General features: G+C 37.6%; 1 pseudogene; it reads right to left on the bottom strand.

Annotated features, from left to right (window-relative positions):
* Positions 1–340: 340 nt before the first annotated feature.
* The window catches only part of LOC101587576, a 120,744-nt pseudogene continuing 110,657 nt past the window's right edge, over positions 341–10,427 (bottom strand).

Genomic DNA, 10,427 nt, shown 5'->3' with positions numbered 1-10,427 from the left:
TTTTTTTTTTTTGGCGGAACCGGGGATTGAACTCAGGCCCTTGTGCTTGCCAGGGAAGTGCTTATTCCTCTGAGCCATCTCCCTGGCCTCTATGTTTTATTTTTCTATACACTTGTAGCTGACAGAAAGTGGAACTTCAATGTTTTAGCAGCAATTTATAATGGTAACTGAACAACTGTAAGTTTTCACATTGGTTATTAAGATTTCCTTGCATGGTTAAAAAAGGACTATCCATAATTTATTGCAATGGAATACATCCATTTTTTTAATTTTATTTTTTTACAACCTCAAAATCCCATGTTTATTACAAAGGCCAATGGTGATTCTTATGGTGAGCTTGTCAGTAGGATTTCTGGTAACAAGCATGGGCACCAGGGCCTCCAAACTTTGGATTCACAGCGAAGGCGGTCAGCTACCAGCAGGGGCTGGTTGTACTGGATGAGAATATCTTCCATCTCTTTCTTGGAAGCCTCATTAACATATTTCTGGTAATAGGCCACCAAGGCCTTGGAGATGGACTCACGGATAGCATAGATCTGGGCAAAATGACCACTATCCTTCACACCAACACGAATGTCAACACCAGCAAACCGCTCCTTGCCTAGCTGCAGAACAGGCTCCAATAACTTATATTGCAGCGTGCACAGCTCGATCATCTCCAGGGGACACCAGTTCACCTTGATGAGGCGATTGCCCCGCTTGCAGGGTGCCACAGCTGTGGCTGTCTTCTTCTGACCAAACACTTCCACGGACTGGAGCGGGCCCTTAGACGGCGTGGTTGCTAACGCAGACTCTAGAGTTCCCCACCGCCCGGCGCCGCAACCGGAAAAGGGCCATCCAGATGTTTTAACAAGTCCGTTGATATTACTATAACAGTATATTAGCAAATTAAAATATTTATGAAGTTAAGAATTCATATTCTGATAGTAAGATAAAATATTTAAATTTCAGGCTCTTCTGGAGAAATAGTTATTCATAAATGATAGCAAAATGTTAGATATCTAAAGTAAAAGAGCTAGCACTTCATTATGTCAATTTCTTTTGTTTTATTTATGTGTGTGTGTGTGTGTGTGTGTGTGTGTGTGTGTGTGGCCAGCTCAGCCCACCAGGGGGTGGGGCTGGCTGGCATGTGGTGCTGGGGGATTGAACCGCGGTCCCTGTGCTTTGCTAAGCTTGTTCTAAGTAGGTGCTTTAGACCACTGAGCCATCTCACCAGCCCCCATTATGTCAATTTCTAATGTCACCAAATCTGGCTGTCTCCAGAAGCTGTGTTTTTTCTGTTCATTATGTTCTAAGTATTAGAGGAAACTTAAATTTCATCCTCCAATCCACTGCTAAGTGAAAAGGAGACAAATGCATTTTGTTATCTTTATATATCTCAAACTCATTGACTGTATAATTAAGCATACTCCTAGGAGATTGTAAGAAATGACAATAAAATATTTTTGGATAATTCTGGATAACTTGTGGTGCTACTGAAGTGTAAGTAATAAAAGACAAGGAAAGAGGTTGTGGTGGAGCACACCTGTGATCCTCATGCTCTAAGAGACTGAGACATGCAATTGTATGTTTGAGCCCAGCCTCAGCAACTTAGCAACCTAGCAAGACCCTTTGTCAAAATAAAAGTTTGAAAAATGGCTGGGAATGTACCCCACTGAAAATTCCCAGCCCTCAATATGACCATAAAACAGCAACTCAATAGTACCACTGAATATAACTACTGTTTAACCACTACTCTCTGAATACTATATAATCGTTGCTTCCAGCTGGCGCCTATATTTGCAGTGTTTTTTTTTATTTTTTTATTTTATATATTTATTTATTTTAAAATATTTTTCCCATAATTTTATTGATAAACAAATAGCAATGAGACAGTTTCAATCCAGTGTTTTTTAAATATTCATTTATTTTAAAATTGTGAGTAAAAAACACATAATGCAAAATATACTTCCTTAAGCATCTTTAAGTGTATGTTTAGTAGGATTTTCCTATGTTCACATGATTGTACCATCAGTTTCTGGAATGTTTTTTACTTTTCAAAATTGAAATGCTGTATCCATTAAACAACATTTTCTCATTTCTTCCTCCTTCCAGTCTTGGCCACCACTCTCCCAGCTAATATTTTCTTGAATATAAAATATTACAAAGTGACTATTAGGAAAATTAAACAAGATTATTGTTATGGTCTGAGTGTTCATGCTTTACCCCCAAGTTCATACTGAAATCCTAACCTCCAATGTGATGGTATTAGAGGGTGGGGCTTTTGGGAGTTGATAAAATCATGAAGCTGGAGCTCTAATGAATAGGATTAGTGTACTTATGAAAGGGATCTTAGAGAGTGCACTCGATATTTCTGCCAACTGGGAGGAAAAGAAGGGGCCAACCGTCTGTAACCTGGAAGAGGACCTTTGCCAGAACCTGACCCTACTGAAATCTTGATTTCAGATTTCCAGCCTTTGGTACTTAGAGAAGTAAATTTATGTTGTCTGTAAGACTCCAGGTGATGGAGCTTGTTTAAAGCTCCATAATGCTGGATGTGCTTCATGCACAGTTAAATGATCAACAAATGTAGCAATATGTTTATGATTCAGTCTTACGATTTTTCTGAAATCATTATGAACATGAATTAAATTAGGTTTGTATAAATATAAATTTAGCCTGTAATTGGTTAAGGAAAAAGGAAACAGGTAAGGAGACCATATTTAGAAGAAGATAGGGGATAGGAAATGCTTTTATTATGGGGACAAAGAAGTGGAATGGGGATATTTGTCTTCCTTGTATTGATTAGTGTCTGTGTTTATTCTTGATTTTCTTTTGGCACATTTCAGCAAACAGTTTACCATGTCTGGACTATTTTCCACTTGTTTTGAGGCAGAGGTGGCACATATGTAGTAGCAATGGGTTTTTGTTCACTGAAGGTAAAATATGTTACTTAAATAGTAACATGGTTCTCACCAGTTATTAGCCAAAATATTTCATGTAAAAATTTCTTTTTTAGGCTTCGTTAACTTGGAGATTCTGCTTTAAAATAGTCCTCATTTCACTGGAGCAACAATTGGTTTGATGATGCAAATGGCTCCATATTGGCTTGGAATCATTGGTTAACTCAATTATGTCATTTGTTTAGCCCTCCAGTAAGGTGGTCTTTGGACTTAAACAGGCAACTTATTTTACTCATATCAGACAAACTCATCTTCCCAATATAAGGTCACTACCACTACCGTGACACATAATGCTGATCCTGTCTTTGTTAGGAAACTTGATAACCCTGGTTACAGATATGTCTATATATTATATTCTCCCAAAGTGGCATTTCCAAGAGCTCAGAGTGGCCTGAGATCCTTTTCTACTTAGTATATGTGCTGTTGAAGTGAGCACTCTTTTTCTATTTTGTAAGTTAACAAATTAAATGAGTACAGGTTCATTGATGCTGACAAAAAAACCCATAAGAATTCTGGGTTAGAAACAATGAATAACTCATTCCTCACAGCAGTAATAGTAGCTACAATGTTGGCATTCATACTGGTTCCCTAAGTCTCAGTGTTCTCCTGAGATAAGATCTCACTAAAGTGCTCAATCTGGGTTCTAAATTGTCCAGTAGGCTCAAACTTTTGATCCTCTCATTTCAACCTCCAAGCATTCTGGGATTACAGACATGTGATTACTATATCTGACTGCAAAGGCACTATAATCTTTTATAATGATCAATGTGTATACTTGACCTTTTCTCTAGAGGAAACATTACTTTATTCTAGTAGATCAGTGAACAACTGTTTTTCTCAAAAGGAAGATGTTATTTCTATCTTTTTCTTTAAAAAAGTTTATTCATTTTACTGAGGAAAAATAGCAATGAAACAGTATCAAAACAAGTTAGTAGGACAGTTACAATAATTAATACATTGCATATTGTTGTTTTAGTAGTAGTTATTCAGACGACAAGATACAGACATGATGTCTTGTCTAAACATTATTAGTACAAACCTTTCTTCTCATTGAACTAAGACAAAGTAGCTACATATCTATTCTATTTTTATATACAGATATATATTTTTCACTACAACATGGTCCTTTATTTATATCCTCCTTTATACAGCTTCTCTAACAGCAATGGAAAACCCATTTCTGACAAAATAAAACAAAAAGGGGGATTATTTCTATCTTTCTTTTTTTCTATCTTTCAAAGTTGATTGCCATGTATAGCCTAGAAAAGTTAGAGTGGAACAAAGATAGCCAATGCATCTGCTTATAAGGTGTGCAGAAATATACACACACACTCACAAATACTGCACAATTATATCACAATGGCCACCTGATATCATTTGTTTTGTCAAGCTTACCTTCACATTAGAACAAATTCTCACTCACAAAAAAGAAAAAAAAAATCATTTTTTACCCTTAGACTTCATTTCTAACAGTAAATATGTAAAGGCTTTTCCCATAACAATCCGATTCTCTGGACACTAAGTATCTTATAATTGAATTCTGTCACTTAATGCAGACTCCACAGGTTAGAGGTTCAGTTTCACAAGTCTGTCTTTACTTCACATCATATTGATCATAAGTAGTGGGTACCCTCCTTAGGTTAGTCACACTTTTGTCCAACTTTGCTACTTTTACAGGTCTTTCTGGGTTCACTAATTTGCTACTTTGTCTCACATTACTCAGGGAACTACTTACATTTCCTAATTTATTAGCAAGGTTGCTATACAGTATATAGAGAACAGTCAGAGCTTGCTGTGGTGATCCAGGACTGTAATTCCAGCACTCTGGAAGGCTGAGACAAGAAAATCTGGAGTTCAAGTGCAGCCTAGGAAAATCAGTGACTTAACAAATAACAAGATCCTGTCTTAAAAAATGGCTGGATATAACTCAGTACAAAGGTACTAGGTTCAATAAGCAGAACAGAGAGAGGAGGGGAGGAGAGAGAGGAAGAGGAAAAGAAAGAGGGAGAGGTAAGAGTGGGAGAGGGAGAGGAGAATATGAATAACCAGAGAAAGAAGTACATTGAAAAAGAAGTACACTGAGAAAGATGCAGAAGCTTAAATACAGGAATTTCTATACTCATGGGTTACACTACTATCCTGGCATGTGTGTATATACACCAACCCAGGAACTCTCTGAACTATGTACTTTAGGGATTTTTATGGAGGTGTCACCATGTACATGTGATGAATTATTAACTCTGTCTCCAGCCTCTTTCCCTTTCCCATTGGATTGGGTTGAGTATGTCTGAAAGTTTCAATCTAATAATGTTTAGTAGAGCTCACAGTACTCAGGGAATCACTTAAATTTCTGTTTTCCAGTTTCTAGCTGAAACCCAGGAGATCACCAGGAATCATTTTATTAGAACCAAAGACAATCCTATAACCTTGGAAATTCCAAAGTATTTAGAAGCTCTTTGTCATAAACCAGGGTAAAAAACCAAACATTGGAACAAAAATTGCACAAGAAACCAGTATCACTCAGAAAATTGAGAGTTTTAGGAACATGGGAAGCACCTGGGACTCAGCAACCTACCCAGCCAGAGGAATTCAGTAACATGACTCTTTCTGCAATACTGCAGGACTAGGCCACCAGGGAAGCTACATCCACGCAGTAGGACATAGCATAGGATATACACTATGGAAAGGCAAAAATAGAAAGATGTAAAAGTTCAAAATATGAGCCAACAGGTGGTACATTAGGTGAACTAGCATTGTGCTTAGGGACAAATCATAAGGAGGAGAAACAGGTGGGTGGGACCACTTGCCCTTCTTTTTTAAAATATATATTGTTTCATTCTAATTTATTTTTTTTCAGAACTGGAAATTGAACTCAGGCCCTTGCACTTGCCAGGCAAGCAATTATTCTACTGAGCCATCTCCTCAGCCATATCTTGTTTTGTCTTTGATTTTATCTTACTGTATTTTCCTTTTCATTTTTTCTTTTCTTTTTTTCAATGTTTTTCATTTTTCGTTTTCTTGTTCTAATCCTGTCCCCAAAACCCTGAGACCAACTTCAGAGAATCCTTGAAATCCTTCATTCTTTCTTTTCTATTCCATTCTCCAGTTTCTCAAGTCTTGTGTGACTATAAGTTGTCCTCCAGCCTTGCTTCTATTTTCCTTCCAGTTATCTTTACCTTATACACCATCCTCCCTAAAGTTTCCACCACAGGGTAAATCTACTCTACAAAGGGTGTCATGGTTTGCAGTCTTTTGCATGTCAAACAATATAGTACAGGATATTTTATGATATTACTTTATAAGGAATCACCCAAGAATCATACACAACAAATGTAGAAAATCTATCTACACACTAAATACTAAAGACTCCAACTGAGGGCCTAGATCCTAATATTTTGCATGAGTCCAGGTGAAAACCTAGAGCTAGATTCAACCCAGAGTATGAGTGAGAAAACCAGGGGCCCACCGGATCCTCATCTGACCCAGGACCCACCAGATCCTGATTTGACCCAGAGCCCAGGCCTGATGTGTGAGTGAGACCACCTGGGGCCTTCCAGATCCTCATTCAACCCAGAGCACAAGCCTGGCATGTGAGTGAGAGGACCTGGTGCCCACTAGATCCTCATTTGACCCAGAGTACAGGCCTAGTGTGTGAGATGACCCATGGCCCACTGTATCCTCATTCGAACCAGAGGCCAGGCCCAGTGTGGAACCCTTCAGCACAACTCCCTGCAAGAGCTTAGAGGCAAGACCCACCCAGCTGATTCAGGAGCAGAACATCCTACCAGAGTGAAAGAGAGGGTTCATTTCCAAGGGCAACAGGAAGAAGTAGAGCACAGCGGCCAGACCCAAGCCACACCCACCTGGAAGAGTCTGAACATTGTAGATCTGGACCTGGTGCTAAGGTAATAACTCTGTCTAAGTTCTACATCAAAGGTCAGAAGAAAGTGGTATATAAAATGACAAAAAGAAGGAACAAAATGCAGTCTCAGGCCCCGAGTCCACCCAGAACAAATGCAGAAGACACTAGCATAGAAGAAATTGAAAATCACAAACCTGAAATCTCTGAAATAATAGCATTGTAAGTAAAGAAACAACTGCAGAAAGGCATAGAGGAAATCAGATCAGAAATAATTTCTGGACTAAAAAAAGAAATGATAACTATAATTAAAGAAATACTAAGTGCTTCTAAAGAAGACACTGTTAAAAAATAGAGCAGAATATAAAAATGATGGAATCCTTGAATAAGCAATATAGGAAAGAAATAGAATGTGTGAAACAGATTCAAAGTGATATACAGGAAATTAAAACCTCAATCACAAGTTGGCAAAAGCATTTGAATGGAAGTGAAAATAGACTTTCAGAACTTAAAGACACCATTGCACCTAGTGAAAAATCAAGAAAAGATCTCTTAAAAACAACTACAAAGCAGGAAAAATTAATTCAATACCTGCATGACAATGCAAAGATGAACAATGTGAGACTAATAGGAATCAAAGAGAAGGAAGGGGTCAATATAAATGATGTAAAAAGAATATGGATAGAAGTAATGGCGGAAAACTTCCCAGATATGGGTAAACAATCTGACATTCAGGTAACCAAAGGATTTAAAACTCCAAATAACATCAACCCAATTAAAACCACACCCAGACATATAGTAATCAAGATCCCAGAAATTCAGCACAGGAGCAGTGTACTAAAAGCCGCTAAAGAGAAAAAAACAGATCACATTTAAAGGAAACCCCATGAGAATAATGGCAGATTTCTCTTCACAAACCATGAAGGCAAGAAAAGCATGGAGCACGGTAATATACGTCTTGCAAGAAAGCAAATTCCAACCCAGACTGATATACCCTGTAAAACTCTTTCAAGCATAATGGAGAAGTGAAATACTTCCATGACATGTAACTCGGTAGTGTCCCAAATTTTCTGATCAAGGAGATTATGGGGCCAAAGAGGAAAGTGATTGATGATGTAGAGTGTGCCTAAGGAGAGTCCCATGGAGAGAAAACATTCTCTCAGGCTTTCCCAGAGAGCACATTGCCCAAGCAATGGCCGTGATTCATCCATATGGCTGACACTGACAAAGGTTCTACAATCTGAGGTAGAGGATCTCAGGACAAATCCTGAGGGGATTTCACTGATCTTATCATACTCAAAAGCTGCAACTCTTGTTACACAGGTCTTGCTTTACCTTGGTCTTAACCATCCAGCAGAAAAATATAAAAACAAAGTATAAGAAGTAAAGCCATGCTGTTATGTTGAGATGTAGGGGACTCAGGTCAGCAATTTCTGACATTGCCAGTGAAGTGGAAGACCCAATACTATTATGGACTACTGGACTCTTTTAGAATATTTTGCTGAGTTAACACACTTGTAATATTCAAATAATGGAACTAAACAATAAAAAGGGGATACAGATGAATGTCCATTTTGTATCTGTGTATTCAAAATGGTTAGGATAGCTATATAGTTACATTCTCTTAATGAATAGAGGAATTTGTTCTAATAGTGTTTGTAAATAGGATATCATGCCCACATCTTGTACAGCAATTAACCACTGGGAGGAATGTATGCAGTGTGTTAATTATTGAAACTGTCCTACCCTTTGGTTTGAAACTGTCTGATTGCTATTTGCTTCTCAATAAAATTATGGAAAAAAGAAATATTTCCATGACAAAGAACAACTTAAGAATTTCATGATGACAAAGCCAAGCCTACACAGACTACCAAGCGATTCTAGAGAGGGTCAAAATAATCACAACTCCATGAATGAGACAGGAAAGAACCGACCAAATAGGGCAAACAATTAATCACGGGAGAATAAGAGCTATACAAAAGTAGTCTCTCAGCTATTCTTTTGTGTACAGCAGCAAATATTTCCATCAGTACACTCTACAAATGGACTTCTCCTGCACCCTATGGGTCATGATTCTATCTGAGTCTACAGGGTGGATTTCAAAGAAATAACTGTAGCTCAGTCCCACAAGTGACATCTGGCCACCAGTAAGTGTCATGGACATTATCCATGTCCACAACACACTAGAATTTTGTGCAGTTAATTAATACATTGCACATTGTTGTCTTCTTAGTGATTATTCATAGTACAAGATGCAGACATGCTATCCTGTCCAAACACTATTAGTACAAATCTTTCTATTCATTGAATTAAGAGAAAGCAGCTGTATATCTATTTTAAATATTTTTTCATGTAATACAGATCAGATGTTTATTTAAATAAACATTTTAACAGTTTATATTAATGGACTGCATTATGCTAGAATGATTAGAAATCATTTTTACTATAATGTACCATCATGCCAACTTGTTAGCTGTACAGTATTGAATACATAAACATTTACTGAGCCCATGATTACATCTGCAGCCTCATAAGGTTCTTTTCCTCGAACCAGCTTATTTAAATATTACTGTGTTATGTTAATTTGTTCATGTGCAATGTACAATTTCATACTGTGCACTCCAAAATCACTATCTCCAACTCAGAATCTAATCAAATACTTTCATATCTCCTATTTCCCTTATAAATTTGCTGATCTTTGTCATTTCATAGAAATGGAAAAATGCCATATAAATACATACAATTAAATAGTAGCTTTGTTTTGAAATATTGATTCATTTTGTGTAAATTTCTACGAACATGAAGTAATCAAAACGTTTGCATTTGGTTTTCGGTACAAGGTCTGTCTATGTGCTAAGACTGGACTTCAACTCACTGACCTGAACTCATTAAGCAGCCCAGACTGTATCTTCTGTTTTATTCTTAGTCTTTCTTTACTATCATGAAAATGGTTTCTTAGTTCAATTGTTTTGAAACATTTAATCTTTTAATTAACTATTTTTAATTTTCTGAATATTTCTTAATCTTAATTTTTGTTTTAAGATTTATATTATATTGTTGACTTACAATTTATTTAAAAGTCATGGTATGTTATTTTCTCCCAGTATTAGAAACTTTGAAAAGAAAAAAAAAAAGTAAAGGTGGAAATATCTTTGCCTTTGAAGAGCATATATTTGAGAATTGAACACAAATTTAAAAATCAGAAGTTATTGAGAGACATGCATAGTATGCCACAGGACCTTGAAAATGGGGAGCACAGAATAAGTGTGAATAACCAGGAAACACTTCCCTGAGGAACTAATGCTTGACTTGGAATGTGCACAGTCTTTGTATACATAAATTTAGAGAATTTCTGCCGCATTCTGGGGACCACCAGATTCAGTCCTAGCCCAGGCCCAGTGAGTGTGTGGGAGAGATTCCTGCTATCCTGGGCCTGTGGGACTTGCCAGTGCAAGCCCAGGTGCAGTGTGGGTGACACCCTCTTCCTACCCCTTAGGACCCCACCCAACACTCTGCAGTACCACCCAGCCCGCTCACCTAGTGAGAATTTCTGCTGCGTTCTCAGGACCCCCAGATCAATTCTTAGCCCAGGCCCAGAGAGTGTGTGTGAGAGTTTCCTCTACCCC

This window comes from Octodon degus, unplaced genomic scaffold, assembly GCF_000260255.1.
Source record: "Octodon degus isolate 3935 unplaced genomic scaffold, OctDeg1.0 scaffold00337, whole genome shotgun sequence".
Lineage (NCBI taxonomy): Eukaryota > Metazoa > Chordata > Mammalia > Rodentia > Octodontidae > Octodon > Octodon degus.
This window is presented reverse-complemented; position numbering and strand designations above follow the sequence as displayed.